The sequence below is a fragment of the Ambystoma mexicanum genome, chromosome 10 (genome assembly GCF_040938575.1).
Source record: "Ambystoma mexicanum isolate Mex_15411 chromosome 10, UKY_AmexF1_1, whole genome shotgun sequence".
In the NCBI taxonomy this organism is placed as follows: Eukaryota; Metazoa; Chordata; class Amphibia; order Caudata; family Ambystomatidae; genus Ambystoma; species Ambystoma mexicanum.
In genome coordinates this window covers 1,399,220,543-1,399,234,880 of record NC_090932.1, presented here as the reverse complement: position 1 = coordinate 1,399,234,880, position 14,338 = coordinate 1,399,220,543, and the positions used below count along the sequence as shown (strand labels likewise).

The 14,338-nt window shown below is 47.9% G+C and overlaps 1 protein-coding gene across 3 annotated transcripts in view; it reads left to right on the top strand.

Annotated features, from left to right (window-relative positions):
* Positions 1-14,338, top strand: part of UBE3B (ubiquitin protein ligase E3B) — a 2,019,282-nt gene that overhangs the window by 1,119,484 nt on the left and 885,460 nt on the right. The window lies entirely within an intron of this gene.

The window sequence follows — 14,338 nt, the reverse complement described above, 5'->3', positions numbered from 1 at the left end:
TACTGATATTTGCCTCCAAGGACTATTTATTAATAAAAAATGTTAAAGACTTTTATCTCTGCAGCAGGACTTTGCAAAAATTTGAAAAGTTAACCGTTTAAATATGATTTTATGGGCTTTCATTTAAGATGTCATAGACTTCACTGACACATGGGGAATAGAAATGGCAGAGAATTGGGTATTATCAGGGAAGTGTACCTGATGCCAATGTAACATTTAATACTGACCTGCCTAACAGAAATCCAGACACACGTGTAAAGTCACAGAATTTTAGGCCGAATATTTCATACTCAAAATGACTAAAAAGTATTAGAAGGGCGAAACAATGTCTTACAGATTGCAGAGTTGGACTGGGATGTTCTGCATAAAATATGTACCCTGTTTATGTTATTTGTTAAGATGCTTCAACTATATAAATGTGCCATATATGGCAAAACTGGATTTTAGTTAAAGTAACTGTGGGAGGTTTTGAACATTGTAAAACTCACATCATAAATCTGACATACTGCCCTTGAAATCCAACAAGCCGAGAGCGAGGCAGGGACTATCACCCCTGACCAATCCAGTTTAGCTAAGCCTGCCCTACCATATACTTCTATGATGTCACTATGCATTATAAATAAGAGTCCTTGACATGACTCTAGAGACTCTCCTGAATTTTCTGTGCCGGCGTTCCTGATCTACTCCATTCATCTTGCTGATTCAAGATTTCACTGCAAGGCCAAAGCATTGCTGACCCTACTCCAGCAAGGCCAAAGCTTGCTGATCCTGTCCCAGCAAGGCCATTCATCCAGCAAAAAACCACTAAAATCCCATTAAAAAAGGAAAAAGCTGTGGTACCTTTTGCATCCTAAAATCAGACCGGCTGGCTGCCCACTAACTGCATGCCCGCTGCAACCCTGCCATCCAGCTGTCATTGCCAACCGGTGGCCAGAATTGCCCAGCTGTTTGCTGTAAGGTGCGCCCGCCGTTTGGTGAACAGACCCAGTTGGCTGTTCCAAAATTCCAAACCTAAGCGTGGAATGTGAGTATCTCCCCATCATAGAGAAACACATAGTCTCTCCATCTTGACCCTTTTGTCTGTATTACACTCTCTAACCAATCCTATTTATACCCTGGTAACTTGTTAAAACTGTTAGAATTATCCGTGCACCCTGCCCTTGGCTTTCTAAGTGCTTGCACCATCTCTTTTCATTTCTTTCTGGTGTAAATCATAAGCCCTTAGTTATATTTTTAGTAATCAAACTAATTTCCAGTTAAAGTTGAGCACTGGGGTGATAAGGCTGACCTCACAAATCAACCTTGGAGCTTACTGTGTTCCTCTTTAACAATATAGTCTAGATAATTTAGTTTAAGTGAAATTTACCTTTCTTTCAAAGCCGATTTTCTTGTTATTAACTGCTATATTTTCCTAAAACTGAACCCCATTCCACCCCAAAAATCTCATTCAAATCTTCAGCTACTACCATCGTTTCACTTTGATATTGTCCCTGTGATATACATCTGTCCCCAGACCATAAACCGCATTGCGATTTTCAGTATTTCACCCGTTTTTATAAAAAAAGTTTGTCATTTTAAACGGGAATTGAAAAGAAATGCAATTTTCTCACATGTCATTCGGCTGCAGCATGTTTTAAACTTTCCACTCGTTTTCGAATTGTATGCTCTTGGTGATCCATTGCCTTGTGATTGCTAGTGTTTATATATTACTGCCTTTGTGAGAAATCCTATTTACCTCAAAGTTTTATACCGCATATTCATTATTTATTTGTCCATTTCCGAGTGCTATTTCATGCCATTGCAAAGGGTTTAAGATCCATTTTTGCCTCTTATTTTGTGAGGGAAGGATTTTGATTCTGTTTGCTGCCCCTTATTCCTGACTAACTGCTGCTTCTTTCTATCTACTCAGAATTTGATTAATTGTAGGTTGAGGGAACATTGCAGGGGGAAATCCTAACTTGGGTGCTATCTATCCTAATTCAAAAAGTGTTCCTATTCACTTGTGCTTTGTATATGTTCTAGGAGAAGGTTAATTAAATGCATTGCTTCAATTTTCATTGTAATTATCACCGCATTGGTGATTGCTGCCCCATATTAAAAATTGTATGATATCTTTTGAATTTTAAAAATAAATAAATATTGCAACTTCATACCGGCTGGTTCATGGCCCATTGTGACCTGGGGTATTTGAAAAAAGGGGGTGTGAGACGAGTTGTGTACCATCTCAAAATGAATCTGCATAACATAAAGAGAAAGGCATCTCAGTTGTGCGCTGTATACTAGGTGTGTGTATCGCCTGATTGAAATCCTTAACAGTGCTATTATGGATATGTCAAAGGCTGACAGAAAAGACTTCACGAAATTGATGCAAACTCTTAAAGTTTGGGAAGACTCCTGCCCAAAACTCGAAAAGATTTAGAGAATACAAAAAGAAAGAAGGTAATACTTGGGTTTCTTATGTTGCTGATTCTTTTAAAAACTTGACTGGTTGGGTCAAAGGATACAAGGTCACCACCTTTGAGGATATGGTGTATTAAGTCATGCTTGAACATATTTTTGCTTCTTATTCCCCTGAGCCTAATCAGCACTTGGCTCACTCTAAGGAGATAGATCCTAAGAAGTTAGCCATTGCAGCAGATTTATGGGTGTCGCACAGAGTTTCCCATAAGGACAAGCCTGCTTCTGGTAAGCAGGAAGATGGGAAAATGTCACGCCTGGACAATCCCGAGGAACTCTCCTGTGACCCCTCCTCACCTCCTTCTTCTGTTGATTGGTTAGAAGTTTCACTTGTCCCTTTTCTTCGGTTTCCACCTCCTTGGTGTTTCGGGTTCTTACACTTCTTCTCGCGCAAATAAGGACGGGCTCTGCCGGGAGGCCACCTTGGCAGGATTAAAACCCCTGACCAAAGGGAACCCCAGGGAGCCAGTCTCTAAAGCAAAGCAGGGAAAAAGCACTTGGCACCAAAAAACCCTGCGGTAAGAGTCCTGTGGTGAAACGTATGCTGTCCTTGGAATTGGAACAAACTCCAGTAACTCGGAGGTCGGGAACGATAATGAATCCGACAGGAACAGATTCACTACTGAAGCAGGAGGCAGGTAGAGGTCTGCGCAGTGAAGGAGCCACAAAGGGGACAAAGGGGACCGTTTTCCGCCTCGGAAGTAGATGCGGGAAACGGAATAAAAGGGAAAGAATGTCAAGTGTGACGGCAGTACGAGCAGAAGCTCAGAGAAAGTAAAGTACATATACGGACAAGTAGAGAAACTCAGTCCGTTGCACAGTAACCAAATAGAGGTAAGCAGTGAGCCGATGAAAGGATAGTAAAAAAGACTTACCGATAGAGCGGTTACAGACGAGACGGGCCTCGATGAAAATAGAGCCACAGAGAAGCAAGAGTGGCAAAAATACGAAGGCTAGACTAGACAAGGCAACAGTAGGCTAAGAGACTAAAGACCGGTACAGGAGGGAATCCTGCATGGGGAAATTATCACAGCAGGCTGGAGAAGAGATAGCTAGGAGAGCTGCAGCGGGTACCAGGAAGTAAGATGCAAAGCCCCGAGCCGTGGGTTTGGCCCGTTGTTATAGCAACCTTACTGGCGGCGGCCATGTTGGGAGAGGACTAGACCGCATGTGTTTCTTCGCCGATAGCCATTCTCAATACCTGATGTACGGCAAGTGACACAGTGTATCCTCCATGCATGCCATAAGCGCCAGGGCTGCCGCATGACAGAAAAGTACAAAGATAAGGAGGGTGGGGATCTGAAAAATCTTCCTCTCAAAAGGGCCACAAAAAGTTTAAAAATGGTAAGTCACCTGAGAACAGTCAGAAAACTGGGAGTTACCCTCCCAAGCATAGCCCGGGTTACAGAAAGCCTCACTATGTACACAGACCCAGTGGATCTTGTGGGGCAAGTGACCATGTGAAGGGCAACCCCAGATGTAAGGTCAAAACCTTGGGGGTCCACTCTGTGAGTCTAGCCTTCCCCTCCTATGAGAAGGAAGAAAGTATTGCAGGGGCATCCTTCTCATATTCTTTCCCCCAATGGGATCGAATCTGAGGTAGTCTTAGTTTCGCTGGGTACCTGGGAGCCAAGAGTTTCAGAAAGGTATGCTAGGATACCTGGCAACACCAAGCACTACTTTGAAGACAGCGTGCTTTTCAATGGAGTAGATGCTTCTAACCTTAGGGATAGTGGAGCCAGCAGACCTGTAGTGGATACCACACCGGTCAACGAGGAGGAGATTGCCAGAGCTCCCCTGATGCCCACCAAGTTAGCTGATGGCCCCCCCTCTCAAGTTCCCAGTAATGCCTGTAAATCTGACTATCAATGGTACAGTAGTGAGTCCTGTGAGCATACAGAGGCAAGTCCCTGGAAAGGTGCTGCTGGGTAAGGACCTCAAAGACTTGGGTCTTGTGGGGGATACAGCAGAGATCCCCTTCACAAGGTCACAAACAAGAGCTGCCTTGGCCAAGTCCAAGGCTGAGCCAAAGCCAAAGGGGAAACCCAAGGCTAAAGAAGTCAAAACATCAAAAAGAGGGAAAGAGAATATTCCCCCAAACTCACCTACCACTGAGGTGGAGGTACTTGGCCAAGCACCTGAACCTGACAAGGAAGAGGTGCTGCCTGAAATACTCAACCCACATGACCATCCTGAACTCCAAGGTTTATTGGGTGAAGGTGGTCCTGATATGGAAGAGTTCAGTAAGGGCCAATGTGAGTGCCCATCTTTGGAAAGCCTAAGGAGACAGGCCTGCTCTCAGCTTGAGGGTGAACCTCCTGGGAAGCATAGGATTTATTGGAAGGTGGGTTCCTGTACAGTGAGCCCACAGTCTACTGAAGGAGACCATAGGAGGTTGGTTGTCCCCCTTCCAGTAAGACTCTTCCTCCTTCAATTGGCACTTGAAGTCCCCCTTGCTGGTCACCTTGGAATCAAGAGAATCAAGCAAAGGTTATCCATGCACTTTTACTGGCTCACGATGGGGGTGCAAGTAGAAAGCCATTGCAGGAATTGTGTCACTTGCCAGATCTCGGGATAAAGTGATGCAACGATCCAGGCTCCGTTGGTGCCACTCCCTGTTGTGGGACTACCATTTGAGAGGATAGTGATCGACATTGTTGGTCCCCTTGACCCTCAGACATCCTCTGGCAATAGGTTCATCTTGGTGCTGGTCGACCATGCCGCCAGATATCCTGAAGCTTGCCTGAATAAGTTGCTTTATGTCCAATTATATGCAAGCCATGTGGAAGGAGTTTGGGGTCACTTATAAGTTTTCATCAGCTTATCATCCCCAAACAAATGGCTTAGTTGAGAGGTTTAATAGAACTATCAAGAGCCCGATTGTGGCTCTGGAAGATCCCCAAAGGAGAAAGTGGGATCTCCTGTTATCATGCTTGCTATTTGTTACAGAGAGGTGCCTCAAGAGGGGGTTTGAGCTTCTTTTTTGTCACCCTGTAAGGTGACCACTGGCCATAGTCCAGGAAGGGTGGGAGCTCCCCCTCCTCCTGTCATTGCCAATGTAATGGACTGAGGTTAAGAAAGAGGATGGTCCTCCTGATGGCTCAGGCCAGTGATAAGTTGAAGGCGGGTCATGCATTAGTCAAACATTGGTATGACCAGAAAGCTACACTTGTTCACTTTATCCCAGGTCAAGAAGTCCTATCATGAACCCTATATAAGTCCTCGAGACCTACAGGATAAATGTTCCGGCCTTTACACAGTTGTGGAGCAGCTGGTTGAGGTTTGGTGGATCTTAGAAGGCCTGGACAGGCCCCAAAAGTCCTTCACATAAATAGACAGAAGACTTTCATCTCTAGGGTTGAAATAGCTGCGCTGCTACTGGCATCAGTTATGGAAGAGGAGCAATCGGAACCTCTTGCTGACTTATTCCAGAATGGTCCTTCAGATTGCTCCATTGAGGGTGTCTTTGTGGCCCCTCACCTGACTTCTAACTAAGAAGGGGAAGTAAGCACTTTGCTGAGGCAGTTCTCCTCCTTGTTCTCACTGACTCAAGGTTTGATACCTTGGTGCAAACATAAGATTTACACTGGAGATGTGTACCTAGCAAAAAGTCAGGGATACAGAATGTCAGATAAGGTAAGATCCTACATCAAGGCGGAGGTCAACAAGATGTTGGATCTGGGAGTGATTGATCCAGTAGTCTCTGGTCCAGTCCAGTGGTCTTAGTGCCAAAAGCTGGTACATCTGAATGTCGGTTGTGTGTGGATTACAGGGCTCTGACTGCTGCCACCAGCACAGTTGCTCACACTTACCTAGAACTGATGAGCTGATGGATATCTTGGGTGCCCCCAAGTACCTCAGCACATTTGACCTCACTGCAGGCTATTAGCAAATAGCCCTAGCAGAGCATGCCAATGGGAAGACAGCGTTCTCAAATCCAGAAGGCCTTAACCAGTTCAGGGTAATTCCCTTTGGGTTCGTAAATGCACCTGCCACTTTTCAGAGGCTTGTGAACCATGTTTTAAATGGGATGGATGAATTCTACTTGGCATATCTAGATGCTATAGCAGTCTTCAGTGCCACCTGGGAGGAACATGTGGAGAACCTTAGATTTGTGTTACAGGCTCTTCAGAAGAACCACTTGACCATATAGGCCAGCAAGTGCCAAATTGGACAAGGATCTGTGGTCTACCTTGGGCATGAAGTAGGCGGAGGGAGGATTCAGCCTCTACCCAGTAAAGTACAAGCAGTACAAGACTGGCCTACCCCAACTACACAAACCCATGTGAGAGCCTTCTCTGTTGTGTGTGCCCGGACTGACTGAGACCACGATGGACCGGGATTGGTCCACGACTGGGATGCCTGCAAGAGAGCAGTCCTCGATTTTGGTGCAGAGCTAAGCTTGGATAAGAGAAGGGGCTCTGCATCCATTCCAGGTCGATCACCTGAGTTCTCACCGAACTACAGAAGGCGCCCAGTCTCCTGCATGAAGAAACACTTGTGAAACCGCTGGAGATGCTTTGGAAGGTTTTGGCACCCTTTGCCCTCTGCTGCCCTGTTGGACCCCTGCTTTCGCTTTGATCAAGAAGGCCTGCCAAGGCGCTTTGCCCCTTTGGATTAGTGCAAACTACTACTCTCGGTACCCCCCGCTTACCCACCGAACGAGCCCCTTCGGAAGTGTTCCTGGGCCATCCAGTGAACTGTCGAACTCTACCTCGGGTATCCCGCATAATTGCTGCTGTCTCGAGTGCAAACCTGCGACTTAGGACATCGCTTGCTGGTGGTCCCTAGCTCCTCTGGGTCCCGAATGAGGAAAGTGCGTAACGCTGCCCGCACCTGGAATTCCTGCGTCACACCTGTTGGTGGCAGTCGCTGTAGATCCCTTGCTGTTCTACTCTCCTGTGCCCTGAAGCCTGCTGCACTGGAATTTTCTTCATACCTCCTTCAGAAGCTGAGAAAAGGCAACTGTCCCGTCACGGACAATCCTTCTCCCCCGCAGTCGCTGTGAGCCAGAGCACCACATAACTGCAGGGCTCGAACCTACTAGAGACCTCGATTAAACTGTCAAAGTTTGGTCTGGACTGTGCCTAGGGGCGCATGAGTATACATAAAAAAGGTATTCATGCCTGTCTGAGTTAGCCTGCATTCCCTAGCTATTCCCACCATTTCAACACTGCTTTGCTGCCCAGGGCAGGTCCTGCTCGAATAGTGGGAACCAATTCTTCATCGCCTCAAGCCCCTTCCCGACTTGCTACAGCCCTCCCAAGAAGACCGGCTTTTTGCTTCACCTGCGCGAGCATGTGTTTTTACGCACAACTTTACTGTTGAGCAAAAGGCTCCACTCTTCGAAGGGCTGAACTCAAAAGTTAGGGAACGACTCAGAATAATTGCCTAATGCTATTGCTGTGCTAATCCAACCCTCTTTACAGGTTGTGGCTGCATTTTATCACTGAATTGCATTAGGAAACATAATGTGTGTGTGTGTGTATATATATATATTTCTGAGGCTTGTGGAATCTGCTTAGATCACATGCTGTGCATAGGCCGACATCTAGTGGAAGCTGCGGAGTATTACAGTTTGTTTTTCGAAAGTCGAAAATGGGCGTCGACACAGGCGTGCCAGTAATACTATCCCTAGTGTGACGTCCACTGTACCCAAGATCCCTCACGCGTGTAGGATCCTCAGATTGTTTTTTTCCGCCATACTGGTCGGAAGCATCTTGCGGAGTTCCCTGGCCTTAGCCATACTTTGCTGTTATTATAATTATAATTCTTATTCATTCCCTTCCCCACCCCAACGTCGACCCTCAACCTCGACGACGGCTGGAGAAGTCATCGACCGTCGACTGCTGCACGACGGATCTGGGCCTCGGAAGGCCGCTGGCCTCGGCCCGGGCCTAGTAGGCCGCTGGCCTCGGCCCTTACAAGTAGGGAGAGTGGGGGGTGGTACATACTCTTCACTCTTGATATATAGTTACACTTTATATATTCCTACACTTAGCAGCCCGCTGCCTTAAGGTGCGTATGGAGGGTACCCCTTTTCAATTCTGCCCCAAGTGCAATCGCAAATACCCTTGGGTCGACAGGCACGCCACGTGCAATCTCTGCTTGCCGAGGGATCACCCCGAAGCGAACTGCAGAGCGTGTAGTAGGTTTAAACCTAAGACACTTAAGGACCGTTCGACAAAGCGTTGGGCCCACCACGCCAGGCAGGAGGCCATGGCAGCGGAGGGCGCCTTCAGCGATGGCAGCGACGCCGTACTTTCGGACGGCGAGGGCATTATGGCGTCGAAAGACAGCCGGCGAGCGCAGGTCCCCGACCTCGGAAGGTCGTCCGGCAGGGCGGGTATGGGGAAGACCCCCGGCGACGCAAGCGCTACACACCTAACACACACTAAACACACTAAGACCAACCGGACCTCGACGACGTCGACTTCCCGGAAAGAGGCACAAAAAGAACGGTCCGACTCGGTGTCCTCTGGGCGCTCTCGATCGAGATCACCTCACGACGCAAGGCAATCATCCACTCTTGCCAAGAGTGCCTCGCTACACACATTAACGGAAGTTCGATCGTCGGGAGACGAAGACGACTTCCACCCCCAGGCCGCGCTCCAAGATACCGAGACCGCGGTTAACACCAGTGAGGCCCCACGCCCGAAGCACACAGATACCTCTCCAGACCCTCGGCGCCAGGCGTCGAAAATCTCTGGGGCCTCCAAGGGACAGGGAAAACATTTTTCCACGCACGGGGAGGGGGGGAAACAGCGGAAAGCACAGCCTTCCACCCCTGTAAAGCCATCCTCTCACCCTAGGCAGACAAGTAAACACAAGTCTACCCTTGAAAAGTCCCATAAATCATCTCCTGCTAAAGTAATACCCTGTTCCAGGGAATGGTCCAGTGAAGACATAGACAGGGTTATGTCTAGGATGTCTTCCTTGGCTGATTTTTATGATAAGAACCCAGAACACTTTCTTTCATATAACCCTGAAGGGGCCACACCCTCAGGCTCCTCCGATCCTATCCCGCTAACTAAAAAGCCCCGGGTCGAAAGACCTGAACCCTTCGAGGTTCAGCCTTACTCCACTCCATATTCTACTCCACTCCCCAGTTACCAGGGACAAGTTTTCCCTGAAGAGGACCAGGAGTTTGAAATTATGGAAGAACAAACCGGGACAGATTACTATGCAGAGGATGAGGACCTGGAGGAGGGAGAAGATGAGCAGGAAATTTACAGAGTAGATTCCCCAGTACAAAGCGAAGCCCCAGTTACTGACTCTCCTGTTGATAACCAGCCCCTCCTCAACGAGGTTCTCGCTCGAGCAGCGGAACACTTCCACATCGACACCCACGGTGTACAGGAGGAAAGGGACTTCGCGGAGGAGTTTGTAGGAGAGAGAAGACCGGTCGCTCAGACCATCCCTATCCTCAAATCCATCCAACGAAGAATAGATCCTTCCCTGGTGAATCCTAACCTCACCAGAGCTGTCAACCCCAGAATTGAAAAGATTTTCCGGGCAGCCCAGTCTGACCCTCTGTATATAAGGGGACATCTTAAACCAGATTCCCTAGTGGTGACCAACACTAGAAAAAGGGCTGGCACGCCCTTATCTTCATCAGAAGCTCCTCCCGATAAGGAGAGCAAAAAACTTTACGGGTTTGGCAGAAAGGTAGCCTCAACGTCCGCCTACCAAGCAAGGATTGCGAATTCCACCACCCTGTTGGCTAGTTACAATTGCCATCAATGGGAAGAAGTCGCGGCGCTCATTGCCTCTGCTCCAGAACCGTTAAAGGGCCAGCTGGCTCGGATCTCAGCAGAGGGGAGAGCCGTGTCTGGTTGCATTTTAAAAGCAACTTTCGACGCCGCTGACAACGCAGGGAGATTGATAGCAGAAGGTACTGTTATCAAGAGACATGCGTGGTTACGGCAGTCGGGATTCAAGACAGAAACCCAGGCTTCTTTAATAGACAAGCCAGTGGAACCCGACCTATTGTTTGGGAAAGCGGTCGAAGACGCACTTAAAAATGCCAAAGATGAATATGAGACTCTCAAATCCCTTGGCCAGCTTACCAACAAACCCCCTAACCAGAGGGGGAACAATAATTTTCGTCGCCCACGCGGCCAAAATCCACAAAGAGGCAACTATGCCCAGGGACAAGGTACACAATGGAATAACAACCAGCAGTCTACCCAGAGTTACGGCAGGGGTAACAAGAGAGGTCGTGGAAGAGGCAGAGGCAGCCCCAACAAGGGAGGTGGCACGCCTCCACCAAAACAGTGACGCTCAGTTCAGGGTCCCTTGCCACGCAACCCCAGTAGGGGGACGCATTTCCACCTTCACCCAGGCTTGGGAAGGGATCACCTCAGACAGATGGGTGCTGTCAACAGTATCCGCAGGATATTGTATAGAACTACTGCAGCGTCCCCGGAATCATCCTCCACGACAAAGAGTGCACTCCCTAGAGCATCAAAAGATTCTTCTCGAGGAGATCGCCATTCTGCTAGAAAAGGACGCGATAGAACTCGTCCCAGGACACCAGGTAAACAAGGGTATCTATTCAACTTACTTCCTTGTGCCAAAGAAAGATTTGACAATGCGCCCAGTATTGGACTTACGGCCTGCCAACAAGTATGTCAAGCCCCAAAAATTCCGTATGACCACGCTACAAGAGGTAATCCCCCTCCTAAAAAAGGGGGATTACATGGCAACCTTGGATATGAAAGATGCTTATTTTCATATTTCCATGCTCCCAGCGCACAGAAAGTACTTGCGCTTCAAGGTGGACAGTCGCCACTACCAATTCAAGGTACTGCCCTTCGGGATAGCTTCAGCACCAAGGGTATTCACCAAGGTACTGGCAGTGGCGGCTGCACACCTACGCAGGGAAGCAATCCCGGTGTACCCTTATCTGGACGACTGGCTCATAACGGGGGAAACCCCAGGAATTTGCAGGTCAAACATTCAAAGGACTATCGACCTCCTCCACGAATTAGGCTTCTCCATCAACGAGAAAAAGTCAAGTCTGGTGCCAAGCACCTCAAAACAGTTTCTAGGAGCTATCCTAGATACTCAGAAAGGATTGACCTTCCCTTCGGAAGAGAGAATTCGGAATATACTTCTGCAAATTCCGCATTATCAGTCAGGTCAACAGATAACAGTACGCAAAGCTATGCAGTTACTGGGCATGATGGCGTCATGCATTTACCTGGTCCCCCACGCGCGGCTGCGCATGCGTCCCATGCAGGAATGGTTGGCGAAACAGTGGTCTCAGGCAAGTGGTCATTGGGACGATCTAGTGGTCGTTTCGCCAACACTCGTACAGAGCCTACACTGTTGGACAAGAGAGAATCTCGCAAGGGGGAAACCCTTTTACGATCCCGAAGTACAAGCCGTGGTGACTACAGATGCATGCCTGACTGGGTGGGGAGCTCACCTTCTCCACCACACAGCTCAGGGTCTCTGGTCTCACTCAGTAGCCAAGAACCACATCAATATGCTAGAGCTTCTGGCAGTATTCCGAGCGCTAAGGGCGTTCGAGCCCCATCTACTGAACTTGTCGGTGCAGATCAGGACGGACAGCACGACAGCCATGTTCTATCTGAACAAGCAAGGGGGGACTCGTTCGCCAAATCTGTCCAAGCTTGCCCAGAAAATATGGATATGGGCACTCAGACGGAACATCTTCCTGTCATCGCAACATGTTCCAGGGGAGCTCAATTCCCTAGCGGATGCTCTAAGCAGAGACTCCCTCCCAGAAGAACACGAATGGGTCCTTCACAGAGACGTAGTAGAAGATCTCTTCTCTCAGTGGGGTTTCCCCACTATAGACCTATTCGCCACAAGCGAAAACAAACAATGCCCAGGATTTGCATCCAGGTTCCCCCAGCCGGACTCCCAAGGGAATGCCCTGTGGATGAACTGGTCAGGGATGTTTGCGTACGCTTTTCCACCAACTCCTCTCATCAGGAAGGTGGTGTACAAGATGAACAAGGAATCGATGACGCTCATCCTAGTTGCTCCCATGTGGGCGAGACAACCATGGTTTCCACACCTACGCAGGATGGCGGTGTGCGAACCCATCAGACTCCCAGCCTGGTACAACCTACTGTCCCAGCAACAGGGTCAAACAGTGCATCAGGAACCCAACTCTATGAACCTAGCAGCATGGCTCCTGAAGTCATAGAGTTTGGACATCTCAAATTACCACAGAGGTGTATGGACATTCTAAAGGAGTCCAGGAAACCAAATACAAGGCACTGTTACTTTGATAAGTGGAAAAGATTCGTTATCTGGTGCCAGAATAAACAAATCAACCCGGTTGATTGCACTCCTTCCAACGTTGTGACATACATGCTCCACCTGCTGGATGCAGGGTTGGTTTTTAACTCGCTGAAAGTACACCTGGCAGCCCTCTCGGCTTACACCACATCCCATAACAAGGTCTCGTGGTGGAAAGTACCAGTGGTTAAAGCCTTCATGGAAGGAGTAAAGAGACTTCACCCTCCTATTTCGAACCCACCGCCAGGATGGGACCTCAACGTGGTGCTAGCTAAGCTCATGGGATCCCCATTCGAACCCATGCATAAAAGTAGTCTCAAACACCTGACTTATAAAACGGCCTTCTTAGTAGCCATTACCTCCATAAGAAGGGTCAGTGAAATTCAGGCTCTGTCAGTGCAGGATCCTTTCTTTACTATCCACAAGGACAAACTGGTTTTACGCACACACCCTAGGTTCTCACCTAAATTCATATCCAAGTTCCATGTAAACCAGTCCATCGAGCTTCCGACTTTCTTCCAGAACCCGCAAAGCTCGGCTGAGGTGAAACTACACACCCTAGATGTGCGTAGGGCGGTCCTATACTATGTAAATAAAACCAGACCGCTAAGGAAAACAGATCAACTGTTTGTCTCCGTAGCTACAGGCAGAGAGGGGGATCGCGTCTCTAAGGGCGCTATCTCGAAGTGGATTATCGACTGTATACAGCTGTGTTACTCTCTTTCTGAAAAGACTCTGCCTTTTACGCCTAGGGCCCACTCTACTAGAGGCATTGGTGCCACTCTGGCTTTCATTGCAAATGTTCCCCTCGACACCATTTGCAAAGCGGCTACTTGGAGCTCTATTCACACTTTTACTCAGCATTACTGCATTGACACTCATTCCAAGACAGATACACAAGTGGGACAAGCGGTTCTAAGACACCTGTTTGCTCATGACCCTTCTCACATCCCACCTCCTTCTTCTGGTACTGCTCGCTAATCTATGCACAGCATGTGATCTAAGCAGATTCCACAAGCCTCAGAAGGGATACATTACTCACCGTAATCGTATTTCTGATGCTTGTATCTGCTTAGATTCACATGCGACCCACCCTTCCTCCCCTCCGAGAGAAGGCGCATGATTGCTTGTAGTCTTACCTTTCTGTCTATCTGCTTGGATTATCTGTACTCACGCTACTCCTCATGCTTCCTCATGTCAGAAAAAATACAATCTGAGGATCCTACACGCGTGAGGGATCTTGGGTACAGTGGACGTCACACTAGGGATAGTATTACTGGCACGCCTGTGTCGACGCCCATTTTCGACTTTCGAAAAACAAACTGTAATACTCCGCAGCTTCCACTAGATGTCGGCCTATGCACAGCATGTGAATCTAAGCAGATACAAGCATCAGAAATACGATTACGGTGAGTAATGTATCATATATATATATATATATATATATATATATATATATATATATATATTATAAGGACTTTGTATGATAACTGTTTTCGCATTGCTAAAGTTACTTGTGTCTATTGGTCCCGCCGACAAATGTATAGATATTTGACATATACACTTGTCTAAGAGTAATAATTTGTGGTTTGTTGCTGTGTGT